We start from the raw sequence: 14,334 nt of genomic DNA on the forward strand, positions 1-14,334 counted from the left end.
ACATCCTCCTCTTTCTTTTCCTCTATTTGGTTTTTGTCTTCTTCGAGGTCATTTCGATTGGTCAAGACCGGTTCAAACGTGCCAAAAAGTCAAGTCGATATTCAGTATATTTTTCATCCGAGACGACTTTTAAATCCATCGATAGGGCATTATTCTTTTTCTTCATACAATAAAACATTATCTGATGTACTTAGATTGAGGCATGTATAAGTGAAGTTTAATCAAATAGAATATCCAATCTATTCATGTGATTGAAAAATTTCTATCTTATTGTAATTCATTTTATTTAGCAAGTCCATTTTGTTCTTTCTTTTCATGTAGAATCAACGATTAGTCCTAAAGATTCGATTGGCCTCCATGATTATTTAAAAGTGCCATCTTGTTCTCTTTTTTACTTAGTCTTTTCATCTTCTTTTTTTTAGCCTTTATTTTCTCTAGGGAAAAGAAGTAGAATAATATTAACGTTGAAATTTATGAGGTTAAAAAGATTAGACCTAGTTCCCTCGAGGTAAAGGTGACATATAACCTCTTTGCTTATATTAATTAAGGAGCTTAGAACTCTCGTATAATTTTAGGTAACAAGTGACTTTTAATGGAAGATAATTTTATAACCATGTTTTTACTTGCCTTAAACATTTTTGCATAATGCATTATTAAACTCCCATATAATTAATTTCCAATAAGAACAGGAAAATTAATTTTGCCCGTGACTCTTTGCAACCCTATTTCATTTTGTTTTTCTGCTCTCTCACGCAATTATTTATTGCATACCTGTTGTCCTTATTTTTATTTTTTTTCGATTACCTGTTGTCCTTATTACTTCGTTTTCCTTGTACACATGAATCTAATGAATTTTTCTGTAATGTCTACATCAAATTTTATTTATATATATATATTATATATATATAGTGTCTACATCAATTTGCAACAAAACGACAATTACCCAATTTCTCCTAATTGCTCAGTGGGGTATGCGTCTCAGCCCACCTTTTTGACCTCTTTTGATTGCAAACGCACCGTGGCACAATCATAAATTTCCACTTATGCAACAGTATATTTTTTTTACTACCCTTTAATTTAATTCGATGGGTAACCCCATCTTCCACAATAATTGCGCGAAAAAGGGGGTAAAAAGGGATTTGGAATCGTGTCTATGAAAGTGGGAAACGTTGCGTGAAAGCATGAACCTCAAATGGAAAGATGATTCCTTAAATGATGCCTTGGAAAGTCTATTAACTCGTCACGCCACTATTACATCTCTTGCTTATTTAACACGCAGTAAAAAGATTATCCATTCCCCCAAGTTCCAACCCGCCAAGGCAGCAGATAAATAGCTGTTGACCCATAGTCATCTCGTATGTTTTTTTTAAATCATTTCCGAAACTGTTATATGCTGCTACGTGGAGTACCCGCATCACTTTGATCTATGGATTCAAGCAAAGCCAGTAGGGACAAAAAGGATTAAAATAAAAAACATAAGAAAAGAATATAACCATTTTTCTTCAATCTAGTCATAGCAATTTCAAATTCATCTAACTGTGAAAAAATATACAAACTTTTATAACTTAAGAACAATTGGCTGAACATGTATTGAACCTTTCATGGATTAATGTTGTGACGAGCTTTTTGTCTAAATTAAATCATGCTTATTAAAGTGTGATTGGTTTGATCATGTTGAAATAATAAAATCGATAAATCTTTATATATGATTTTGAATTATTGAGAAAGATGCTCGCGAATATTCCACCTTTGGATAAAGAACTTTGGTGGGTTATTTTCCACAAAAGAGAAAATGACCTTGATATGGACGGAAATATTAGTTTTCCGGCAGAGAGAGAGAGAGAGAGAGATTGGCAGAGGGCCTGGGCAGGAGACCAAAAATTATTTTGTGGGTCAAGTGCATAAATACTAGGAAAATTAGGGCACCAGAGGAAATTGTTTTCTGGCCCTAAATTTTGCTCTTATGTTCAAATGGGGGCCCCGTGTTGTTATTCTTTTTGTGGGGGTCCGTGTTATTATTCTTTTTGGGGGGCCCTTTAGAGCCAGCTTTACAGACTAAAGAGGAGCTGATTGGGCAAGTTGAGCTGGCTAACAGCGCAAAGTCAGCCTGTCTCTGTGTGGAAGCCACATAATTGCACGAGTTTGCAATTATAACTATTAGGTAGTTACCAAACATTATGATATAAAAGAAAATGCCAAAACTATATGCGTATTTTCCCTCTATATCGTTTGCATATCACATATCATACTTGAACAAAATCAATTACTCTACCTTTACAAATTTTCAACCTTCTGAACACTCACAAAACCCTAGCTTAAATCACTTCCCGTGCCTTCATCACCAGTCCCCACCTAACCACCATGCCCATTGCCAACTGTCGACCTTTTGACTCCGACCACCGTTTGTGTTGTCGAAGCAATCTCCACTTCTAACACCCTCGACCACCTCTCTCTCTCTCTCTCCCTTGTTCATGCTCCCTCCTTTGAATTCTCTTCTTCTTCATCGATTCTCCCAATAAGGCTGTGGATGACCTTTCAAAGCCATCCATGGCTCGCACCCTCAACCGTTGCCATCCATGGCTTGGGGGAAGGATTTTCCTCAACTATTGTGCAAAATAGACTTTGTGACGACGCCAATTGTGAAACACCCCCTTTTTGTTGACATCTAGTTTCAATTGAAAAGCAATATCATTTTAGGAGACTAATTTGACTAGAAAGTGTGTGCGCGCGTAAAATCTAAAGAGGACCGTGAATTCGCACATGGAAAATGCGATTTAGGTTTTCTTGTCGTTGGGTAGTGGAATCATGCGCGTCATCGGTGAGGCTTCCGTGCATTATATCTATCCCGACGTACGTTCCATCCAATCTCGGCGGTCAACGCAACGAGGTCTTCGAAAGAAGAAGAAACCACGTCGGTGGGGCCCCGCTTCTTCGCCTACATCGGACGGCCCAAAGACAACAACTTAACGGCGAGATTATTTTTTTTTTAACCTTTTTACTCCCTCAGTGTGAGGTAAAAGTAGAATTAACCATACATATTTTCTGTTGCGCCTTTTCTTAAATATGGCCTTCGAATATATGTTTATATATACATATAACTTTATAACGAGCGCAATAGATCATCAAAATTGCATAAAATTTTCTCATCAAAATCTTGATATTTGGTCCTTATAAACCGAACTGTATTTGTCCAAGAGTACAAAGTTATAAAAAAAATTAGAGCCATCTTTGATGTTTATTTTTATGTATATGGATACATATGGTCACTAGTTCCTAGGTAAGATATATTTTAATTATAGGAGGACGGACAATAAATGCATTTCTCATTGCTAGGAATAACTTTATATATTCGGTTACAGAAAAAGTGTGTATTTTATAGTAGAAATAGCTTTTCATACATACTGAATAAAAAAAAAATATTCTGATATCTTTTAATTTCGTAAAAATCTTTGTTCGGAATAACTTCTGTTTATCTTTTTACCCTTTAGAAATTCTTCAAAAAAATTTATTTGATATTTTAGCCGGAAAGATTTGAAATCATTCAACAAATTAGAGCATAAATTCGTAGAAATGTACATAATTTCTTTCAAACTTCGTTTAATTTTGGAGAGAAACATATAAGTAGAAGTTATAATCAACTATTAAATATAAAAAAATGCTCTAAACTCTTTATGGCAAAACTGATTTATCATGTAAAAAGATGAATCTGAATCAATGAGGGCTTATTTATTAGGACTATTCAAAAGTAAAATTTTGAGGATAGAAAAACAGAGGAAGAGGAGGCCTCAAAGTTAATACCAGACCATGGGTAGAGAATTGAAGACAAGGCTTTGCAATGAAGATGAAGACATGACTGGCGTGACAAATCGGGTCGAATCCACATACTTGTGGCAGCTTGAGGAGATCTTGAAGACCTTGACATAACCGATGGAGAATATACCATTTGTTGACAACCATGAGAAGCTTTATATAATGTCAATCACTCGTTTTGTTTTCTAATGACCTCGAATCTACTTTTTTGAGGCTCTTGCTAACTCTTTTGCAGATAATCATCCAATGGGTAAGATTAGGGTTTGCTTCTATGCCCTAATTTAACCCCAATTTGTCAATTTGGGAGGAAAAACGGCAAACGAGCTCAAGCTACAATCACCAGATTGGGGTTCATATTTGGGGCAAATATGTAAATGACATCATTTGAGATTTTTAATGCTAATTGGGTATGCCGGTTAGCCACGTAAGTTAGGACAAATTAATAAAAAATTGTCACGTCAACACATATCAGAATTAACATTTAAGGGTGTGCATGTTTATGTTTTTTTTTTTTTTTTTTTTTCTGTTCATGAACAAATTTTCTGCTTTTTTTTTTTGTTCCCTGGAACGCGTTTGTTCTCGAAAAGAACAAAAAAAACGCATTTGTTTGCGTTTTTGTTTAAACTATGCGTTTTTTTTTTGTTCTCGGAACAAAATTGAATGGAAATGAGAAACAAAAAAAAATTATTTTTTTGTTCCAAACACTTTTGAATAACATTTTTTTCTCTCTTCTTTTCTTTTGGTTGGTCGCCGGCCCGCCATGGCCGGCGACCGGCTGTCGAGGGCCGGCGACGCCGCCGAGGATCGGCGACCCACCGGGGGCCAGCGAGCTCGCCGTGGTTGGGCGAGGTTGTCGTCCAAAAGAAAAAAAAAAGGAAAAAAGAAAAATTAAATTAAAAGATTAAAAGAAAAAAAGAATATAAATTTATCAAACGTGTTTTATTCATTTTTTATTCCCGGAATGTTTTACCCAACACGTCTTTCTGGTAAAAAATTATTCCCCGGATCTATTTCTGTTCTCTAGAACACTTTTTGAATAGAAACATAAACAAATACGTCCTAAGTGTTTGTTTTTCTAAAAAAAATGATATTTAAGTGATTTGAAAAAAAATGTTGACATTAAAATGAGGTTGTGTGTAATTGTTGACACTTTTAATGTTCTTATATGCTAATATAAGTGTGCATAAATCCATGAGGGACATATTTTCGTACATAGGAAATACAATCGAAGCGGTACATTTTCTTGTGGCTGGGTAAAAGAATCTGGAGCATCATCGGCTTTCCCGAAGTGCGCTGCGTTCCATGCAATCAGGGTGGTCAACGAATCAAGGTCTTTGAAAGAGAAATGACCCAATCACACGTGGTACAACCAATGAGAGGTCAGGTGGTGGGGCCACGCTTCCGCACTACATCGGATGTCGCAAACACAATTTAAGGTACGAATGATAAATATTTCCTTGCCGGTCCTTCTATTTTTTGAATGAACTTTTCAATAAAAATATGTATTTCATAATGATATAAAATTTCTATTTTCGAAATAAAAACCTTTATGTAAACTTCTTAGACATGTTGTATAGAAAAAATCTCTATTTGTAATAGTAACTTTTAAGTTCATAATAATATTTATTTGGAATGACTCCTATTCTTAATATTTTAGCTTTTTATAAGTTCCTTGAAACTCATGTTTAGAATTTTTATTTCTAAAAACTTGAAATCTGTCAGAAATATCAAAACATGATATCATAGAAACATATATAATCTCTTTTGAAACTTCATTTATTTTTGGAGTGAAAGATACAAATGGAACTCAAAAATAACAAATTAGTATTAAAAGAAAACATGCCTTAAAATCTTGATGCCGATAGTAATGTATCATATAAATAGATGAATACTAAATCAGGCTCTTTTGTTGGACTATTAAAAAAGCAAAACTTTCAAATAATATACATGAATTTCCGTATTGAAATTTATAATATTGTAAACTAGCCCAATAATTAACTCTTTCCCTTCAGGAGCCTGCCACAATCATTAACGGCACTCTTTACAAATCTCCTTTTCCACAGGATGACAGAAATAAACAAATTACAAAACTCTTTTCCTTTTTCATCCGAGCCAACAAAACCCATTTTCCCTTTTGGAAAAAAAAGAAAAAAGAGAACCCAAAAAGAAAAAAAAATGAAAAAATTGGCAAAAAGACAGCAGCAACCCCAGAGCCCCAAACCACAGTAGAGAAGTACTAAATAAAAAAACAACTCTACCCTTCGGACAGACACTCTCGATTCCACTGGGGAGAGCACATCAAATTCTCGATGGTCTCTCGCGATCCCAGCCGTTGATCCCCCTGACCCCCGCCTGATCGATGATCCTTATGATCCCCTTCAAATCTAGGGTTTCCGCCACCCCCCTCCCTCCCTCTCCGCCACCTCCCCCCTTACCATGTCCTCTCCGATCAACCACCGCCGCCCCCGCCGCCGCCGCCGCCGCCGCCCATCGCCCGATCAACGGCCAGATCCCCTCCCCGCCGTGCCCCCACCTCGCCGACTTCCGCGCCCGTAACGGATCCAAGCCCTTCTGCGCCCTCCAGGCCTGCCTCCGCGTCAAGCCCCCCGGCGGCCGCGCCGCCATCCGCCGCGAGCCCTCCGAGGTCCCCCGCTGCGGCGCCTGCGGCGACGCCGCCCGCCCCCGCCTCTTCGCCTGCATGGCCTGCGCCGCCGTGTCCTGCCACGCGCCCCCGGGCCCTCCCACGCGGCCGCGCACGCCGAGGCCATGCCCCCGGCCACGAGATCGCCGTCGACGTCGACCGCGCCGAGCTGTTCTGCTGCGTGTGCCGCGATCAGGTCTACGATCGCGACTTCGACGCCGCCGTGGTCCTGGCCCAGACCGCGGCCTCCACTCTGCCGGCCTCCGCCAGCTCCTCCGGCGGCTCCCGGGCGGTGGTGGCCCCGGAGAACCTGCGCAAGCGGCGGAGGGTTGATTACCGGCCGTGGTCGCCGGACCCGCGCGAGCGCGCCCTAATGGGGAGCTTTTCGAGCCCCCTCGAGTCCGTCCCGACCTCGGATTTGCCGCGGGGCTTGCGGGGGCTCAATAACTTGGGGAACACCTGCTTTATGAATTCGGTGTTGCAGGCATTGTTGCACACTCCTCCTTTGAGGAACTACTTCTTGAGTGACAGGCACAATAGGTACTTTTGTCAGAAGAACAATGGGGTTGGTGGAAATGTGAGTAAAAGGAATGTAGATGATGCTCTTGATGGAGGCCATGGGAGCAAGAATGGCAGCTTCTGTTTGGCCTGTGACATGGACGCCATGTTCTCGGCGGTGTTTTCAGGGGAGCGGATGCCTTATAGTCCGGCGAAGTTCCTGTACAGGTCTGTGGATGTGGAGGAAATTGCTCTTCTATGAAATTTTTTGGATAAATGTGGATGCTTGATGGTTTCTTGTTGGTTTTTAGAAGCACATGGAGGTTGGAAATTGTCCAAGAGGCTCTGTAAATTTTGCTGTTGTGACCTAGTGGCTGTGAAGATATGGAAGTTGTTTGATCAGTGCATGTTCTGCTATATTGTTAGTATGATGGACATTACCTAATTTGCAATTGCGCTTTGACCTCCTTTGTATCACAGCTTAGCTGCTCCATCTTTTTTTATTTTTGGCAAATGGAAATTGGATAATGTCAGAGTGCCCTTTGCACTTGTTATGGTTTGAACAGTAAAAAATCACAACCATCTTGGTTGAGATGTGTTGAACAGCTGAGATCAATTGCCTTTCAATCCAACGATAAAAGATTGCTGAGGCACCGTGCCCTGTTGGGACTATGGCTTTGCCCCTTATCAGATGTGCTCTCAAAATTTCAAATTTACCATTGGATGTATTGCCTTGGTTAAAATGTGTATTTCTCTCATTATTTTAAGCGCCTTGGAAAGCATTATTTCTGTTTTTGCTAAAATTAACGAGTGCCCTTGGGACATACGGTAACAAGGCCTTTGGAAATTATCTTCTTTCATGAAGTACTTTTGTCTACTAGCTTTTCTGAAAATGGCTGTGGACATAATGGATAGGCATCTTTTCCTTATTCTAATGATGCATGCTTTTGTCAAGTTCCTTGTTGACCATCAATGTTGGACTGAGACTTTCTTAACTGTTCTATCTAATTGACTTAGAGGGAAATGTGCTTTATACTTTTTATATTGATTTGGTTATCCACAGTTGGTGGCAACATGCAGCTAACTTGGCAAGTTATGAGCAGCAGGACGCTCATGAGTTTTTCATTTCAATGCTTGATGGGATCCATGAGAAAGTGGATAAGGATCGACGCCGGCCGCAGAGCCAAGGTAAATTTTACAGGCATTGCATTAAACCTGTTTCATCCAGTCTCCATTTTTTACAGGCATTATCTGGAATCTGCTGGTGCTGAGGACAGATATCAAGTGTTATTAACATTTTCTCTTGGGTCAGTGGATCAAGTGGGCTTGTTTTTTTGTATAATCATGTAAATGAACTTTTGAACTGATGTAGGATCATGCTTGTGGGTTATTACCTTTCTGGCATTTCACAGGCCTAATACCTCTGAGTCCCTTGGGAAGTTTCATTTTGTTCTGGTGTCATTCTTTCTTGGAGGCATATCAGTCAGGAGATTCAACTCTGTCAACTAATATCCATGGGTCTTTATATTTGGCATGCGTTAGCCTCTAGTTTCAACTTTTCTTTCAAGTCATTCCATTGGCGAAACTTATTATTGTTCTATCACATGGTAATTTAATGCATCTATAATATCTGCAGACAACTGCTTTCCTGGGCAAGTGCGCTCTTTTGTGTCATGTCTGACAGTTTTGTATTTGTACTATAAAATATGTTCTGTGGTGACTTGTGATGCTGTTGAGGAACTTTTTTTTTATGAATTGTGGATTCTCAGATATCTTTAGAAGTGTGCTAATGAATTATTACAGGGAGTGGAGATTGCTGTATTGCTCACAGAGTATTCTCTGGTATCTTACGCTCTGATGTCATGTGTATGGCTTGTGGTTTCACATCTACAACATATGACCCTTGCTTGGACATTTCTTTGGATCTGGAACAAAGCCAACGTGGTTCTGTGAAGGCGACATCAGCTAAGTCACATCACTCCTGCAATGGCGAGGCAGAGTGCATGAATTCAAGCCAGAACTCTGGGATACCGACCTTGATGGGCTGCTTGGACCGATTCACAAGACCGGAGAGGCTCGGTTCAGACCAGAAGTTATTCTGCCAACAGTGTCAGGTGAGTCAGGAGTCTCTCAAGCAGATGTCCATAAGGAAGCTCCCATTGGTTTCTTGCTTTCACATCAAAAGATTTGAACATTCTTCCATACGGAAGATGTCGAGGAAGATTGACCGATATCTGCATTTTCCATTTTCACTGGACATGGCCCCTTACCTCTCTTCTTCCATTTTGAGGAGAAGATTTGGGAACAGGATTTTCCCTTTTGATGGGGACGAACCTGATGCATCAAACGAGTTCTCCTCAGAATTTGAGCTGTTTGCTGTTGTCACTCACGCTGGTAAATTAGACGCAGGCCATTATGTGACTTATCTGCGTCTGAGCAATCAGTGGTACAAGTGCGACGATGCTTGGATTACCCAAGTGAATGAGAACATTGTGAGAGCTGCACAAGGGTACATGATGTTCTATGTCCAGAAAATGCTATATTATAGAGCAAGTGATAAAATGGGTGCTTCATGATAGCCTTCGGAAATTAAAATACCAGTTGCTGGTGCTGTATTATGCGTGTCTTGCGCTAAATCGCCGGGACTCGAGGTCAATATGCAGAATAAAGCGAAGAACAGTGCTGCAGTTGCTGCTTTGTCTGTGAACTGAATTTTAATGAGTTGCTGCAGCTAATTGCGGAATGCCAAACAACTCTCTTCCATCGGGGCAAACATCCGTCAGAAAATAATCTGTAATTCTACTTTGGAGCTGTGCTGAGCCTAATTTTATTTGGGGTGCCTCAGCGGACGAGGGAATCGCTTAGTGGAGCCCTCAGAGTTATTTATGAGTTAATTATTTCAACTTTTCCCCCCTAATTTTTCCTGCTTGTCCAAGTATTGATGGTGGGTCGATTCTTTTTTTTTTTTGTGACATGGATCCTCGCGAAGGTTGATGCTTGGAGCTGTGGGTTCTTTCCGGTATGCTCATTCCTTGCATTCCATATTGTACTTTTATTGGGATTTTTTTAAGCTTCGGAGCTTTCTTGGGGAGGCGCTTCATATCAATTTCTTGAAACGGAAATGTGAGGAATGTTATGCCGGAGATTTTGTATGTCGTACTTGTTTTGAGCAAAGAGAAATCATAGTATGACTAACTACACCTTTACATTCTTGATAGTGTTCACTTGCCATCATGATTTGGTCTGAATATCAAAGTCCATAAACGCCAACGTGACTCTGGCGAAAAGAAATAGTTGTGACCTTTCAATTCAAATGCTACAAACTGAATGAAAAGCAATGTGATGTATTTAACTTTATGAGCAGCATGCCGGATCGAAGAACAAAATCTTGCTAGCTGTTTTTTCAATTCTTCGACATGTCGTTGGATCTACAGGGCAGACTTTCCGCTCTCTGGCTTTAGGCAGTTAGAACAATCTCTCTAGCTGTTAGAGCATTTGCCCAGATGATCCGGAATATAAGTGCTGAATAACCAAAGTTAAGACCAAACCACCCAATGCCACTGAAGAAGCTAGTTTTTGTATGAATCGAGCCAAGTGAAACCTCACAGAATGAACTGAACACACATTGAGATATAGGAGAAAATATTGGGTACACAGCGGCGTCGTGTCATTTTCACAGTAGTCCATTTACTGTGTGACATGTATCCATAAAAGGTGTACTTGTTAGATTTTTCTCTCCTTTGTTACCATTTCTTCTTTCACTGTTTTCTCTTCTTCTTCACTGGTTATTTTATTTTCCTACATTTTCCTTTGGCCTATGGCTGGTCGTAGGGTCGCCCTCGTCGAAATCGGTGAGAGGTCGGCTCTCGCTGCCAAGGCAAGGGTTGCTCTTGCTAAAATCGGTGAGAGGTCGGCTCTCACTGCCAAGGCAAGGATTGTTCTTGCCGGATCTAGCGAGGGTTGAGCCCTTGCCGGATCTGGAAGTTGTGGATGGAGCGAGTCGCCTTCCACTGCCACCTCACCACTGTCGAGCTCAACCAGTGAACTTGAGCTTCAGATTTTGGATCTAAGCTCGGCAGCGGGTTTGAGCTCGGGATGCAATCGATGGGATCTTGGGAGTGAGAGCATTTTGAAGAAAAATGTTGGGCTTTCTTCTTTTTCTCGTAGAGAGAGGAGAGAGTGTGCAGGGGTTTTTTTGATAGGTGGACCCAAATGTGACACATGTTGTCCGTTTGGTGGATTTGTGTAGAAATGACACGACACCAGAATTGGAAAAAAGAACGTGAGATATAGTTACAACCAATGTAACAACTACGAAGAAGTGTGCATGGTGGGAAAGGTGATCGCTTAAGGTGATAGCTTAAACTAAACCATAAGTCGAAGAAGAAAAGGATACTTTGAGCTAAACTAGTGGGCTAATGGTTAAAGATCATACTTCTGGAGTTCATCATTCATCCAGGAGTTCGCTGTCCATCCTCCGAAAGTTCAATTTTTTCCTTGAAATGTCATATCCCACATTATAGAACTGCTGAGCATTCATTCCAATCACAATAGTCACTGGGCTTTTTCGACATCGTCATGTAGAAATACATCGGTGATGTTTGAGAGAACAAGCTCTCTGCTTCTAACCCCAGCTCTGCACCATTGCTGAAAAATAACGACGGGAAGTCCCTCAATGTGCTTATTAACATCACCTTCAAAGCACAGTGCATTGAGATCTTTGTAGGGTTTGAACCAACTTTTCAGTTTCGTCTTCTCTCTTACTGCATTGGCAAGCTCCTCATACACTTGCTAGATTAAAACACCACTCTCGCTTCCCGAGTCAATCATGATGCAACCTTTCTTGAAGCTATTCGCTTGAATGCAGCTCTAGGAATATTAAGCATAAATCCTAGACTTATCCCTTCCAAAGTGACTAGGTAAAATCCTTTGTATACATCTAGGAGCATCGAGTCACCTTCAAGAATGGCCCCTTCCCCTAAAATTAGCCGGTTGTATCCATAAGAAGGATCTTTAACTTTTCCAACACAATAGGAGAATTTAGCTCCTTGTTGTGTAGCTAGAAACAATTATAATTAAAGAGACTACTTGGGTTTCACAAAGGAATGAATACTCAGGGTTGCATTTCTATTGAGAAATGCTAGGGAGGGCAGAGATTAGCAGAGCATGCCACAATGAGCTAACCTCTTTAGGATTTGAACGTTGTCATTGGAGGAATTGAGAGTTTCTAGGAATGACTTAAACTCATAGAGAATGAAGCTTTGTAATTGCAGCGATCAATGCATCTTTTTTTCAAAATCGGTGAAAAAGAAAGAGCTTACTACCTATTAAAAAAAAAAAAAAAAACTATCCATCTATCCAAGTGATTGTGTACAAATCTAAGATGTTCTATTATTTCTATTGTGATAGCATAGCCAAATAGTAAGCTGTGTGAAATTTGGGAGGGAGGCCAAATAGTAAGCTATGTGAAATTTGGGGGAGAGAGAGGGAGGGAGGGAGGGAGGGAGGGAAGGAGGAAGGGATCCTTTGATGATGCCTACTATTCTCGATAACCTTGGCTTTCCTACATGTTTAATCAACATAATACTTGACTTGGAGGAATTTAATCAACATATGATTCAAAAAGATCATAATAATTTATTAAGAAGCTAGAAGTCAAGATGATCAATCTATAATACCTCAAAAGTAGTTAGAATAGAAAACCTTACCAATGATGAACTTCTCCATTTATATTTATCAGTTCTAATAGTGAATTTGCAGAACAGACTATAGTTAATTAAGCTCAAAGTGACGAAGACATGGAAAGGAGAATCACTTGAGTTCGAAGGAAATCAGGTGCTGGGAATGAAAGGGCAAATCAGGTATGGACACAAGTAATAGTTAAGTTACCAGAAGACATTGTCTAGATGTAAGCTCTGTAAGTAGAATTCATGCCCCGCACCACGTGGGTTTGGTACTATTCTGATTTAGGTAACCAATGTGAGTGTGCATCTTTGAGCTATGTGCATTGCAAAAATTATCTCTGTCTTCAAATTTTTAGTTAAAAAACAGAAGCCGTTTGGATTCATAGGAAAATTGTCTTAAGGTGAGCTTGGAGTGAAATTCGTTTCGAAAGTAGATATCATTTATCATCCATTGTCGCTAGGCACGGAAGTATAGCAATGGTAACACGAAAAATTATAATGAGCAACTTGAGACATATTGATTTGAAAGAGCAATATAAATATTAATAGACAAATAAAATATATGTCACCCAACTATCAAACATATTCTTTATGATTGGTAGAAGCTTACAAATACTATTATGATTGTTTTTCTCACATGACATGCAAAAACACTTGGAGCGAAGTGGACTCTTTTTGTTTCTTTCCCGTGCTGATGAGTCAACTCTTCCTTTTTCTCCTCAATTTGGAGCTCGCAAACTTTGAAAGAGCCCGAACTTTCATGCATGACTTCAATAGCTCCTCATCCTCATGTTCTTGTGAAAGCATCTATCTATCATACACCTCCCACATAGCTCCCTCCCATTATTACCCTTTGCTATTTCCTTCACATCAGCCTCAACTAGTAGACGTTGATTTATGATAATTGTTTTCGTCGAAGACAAGAATTATGGTATCTCGTGTTGCTAGCCTCCTTTCAAAAATTACAAATTGGCACAAGAAAATTTATAAATGAGTGGAACATGAAGTCCCATATTTAAAACTGTTTTTCATCAAAGCATCGCAAAGACCAATATTACTTGGAACGGTCGGGCCAAAAGTTAAGGCAGAGAAGCAAGAACAATTCTTCCCCTCACTGATGGACGAGCCAACTCTCTTTTTCTTTCTATTAACGAAGCTTTGCATGCTGGAGCTTTCTAATGCCCTATTTATAGGCACCAATCTACTGCTTTAGGAACGTTAGCTTTTGGAACAAATTTTTTGAAATGTGTAGCCAAAATTCCTGAACGAAAGATTCACACGTTTAGCCACGAATAATGAAGTCCACAAATTTTGAAAGGCAAAATCCTAAACTTCGTGAACCTCAGCTTCACGTACGACTTCAAGAGCTCCTCATCTTTTATTTTCTTGTGAAAGCATTTACTGTATGTCTTACCAAATAGTTCCCTACCATTAGGCATACTATTCGCTACACGGTAGCCCACAGATCCAATGATGCCCCGCCACATGGTTCAATTAGAGGACAAAAACTTATCGCAGTTTCTAAGAACGTACCGATTGGGTAAGCTTCCTCCTTTTCCTTTGGACCGGCACCCAGGGCTTTTTCACGTTGACCCTAAAACGTAGAGGTCCCTGATGGCCGTGAAGACCCGGAAAGGAAGAGCAATTGGGACGGAAGAAAAATAATTGATGAATGCTTTTCTATAGTATGATGGTGATTGT

The 14,334-nt window shown here is 39.9% G+C and overlaps 1 pseudogene across 1 annotated transcript; it reads left to right on the top strand.

Moving 5' to 3' along the window:
* Positions 1-6,158: 6,158 nt before the first annotated feature.
* Positions 6,159-10,166, top strand: LOC104438803 (annotated as a pseudogene). Its single transcript, XR_005549777.1, has 3 exons — positions 6,159-7,177; positions 8,013-8,137; positions 8,753-10,166. The product of XR_005549777.1 is annotated as a ubiquitin C-terminal hydrolase 22-like (transcript).
* Positions 10,167-14,334: the final 4,168 nt, after the last annotated feature.

The sequence above is a fragment of the Eucalyptus grandis genome, chromosome 3 (genome assembly GCF_016545825.1).
Source record: "Eucalyptus grandis isolate ANBG69807.140 chromosome 3, ASM1654582v1, whole genome shotgun sequence".
Taxonomy (NCBI): Eukaryota; Viridiplantae; Streptophyta; class Magnoliopsida; order Myrtales; family Myrtaceae; genus Eucalyptus; species Eucalyptus grandis.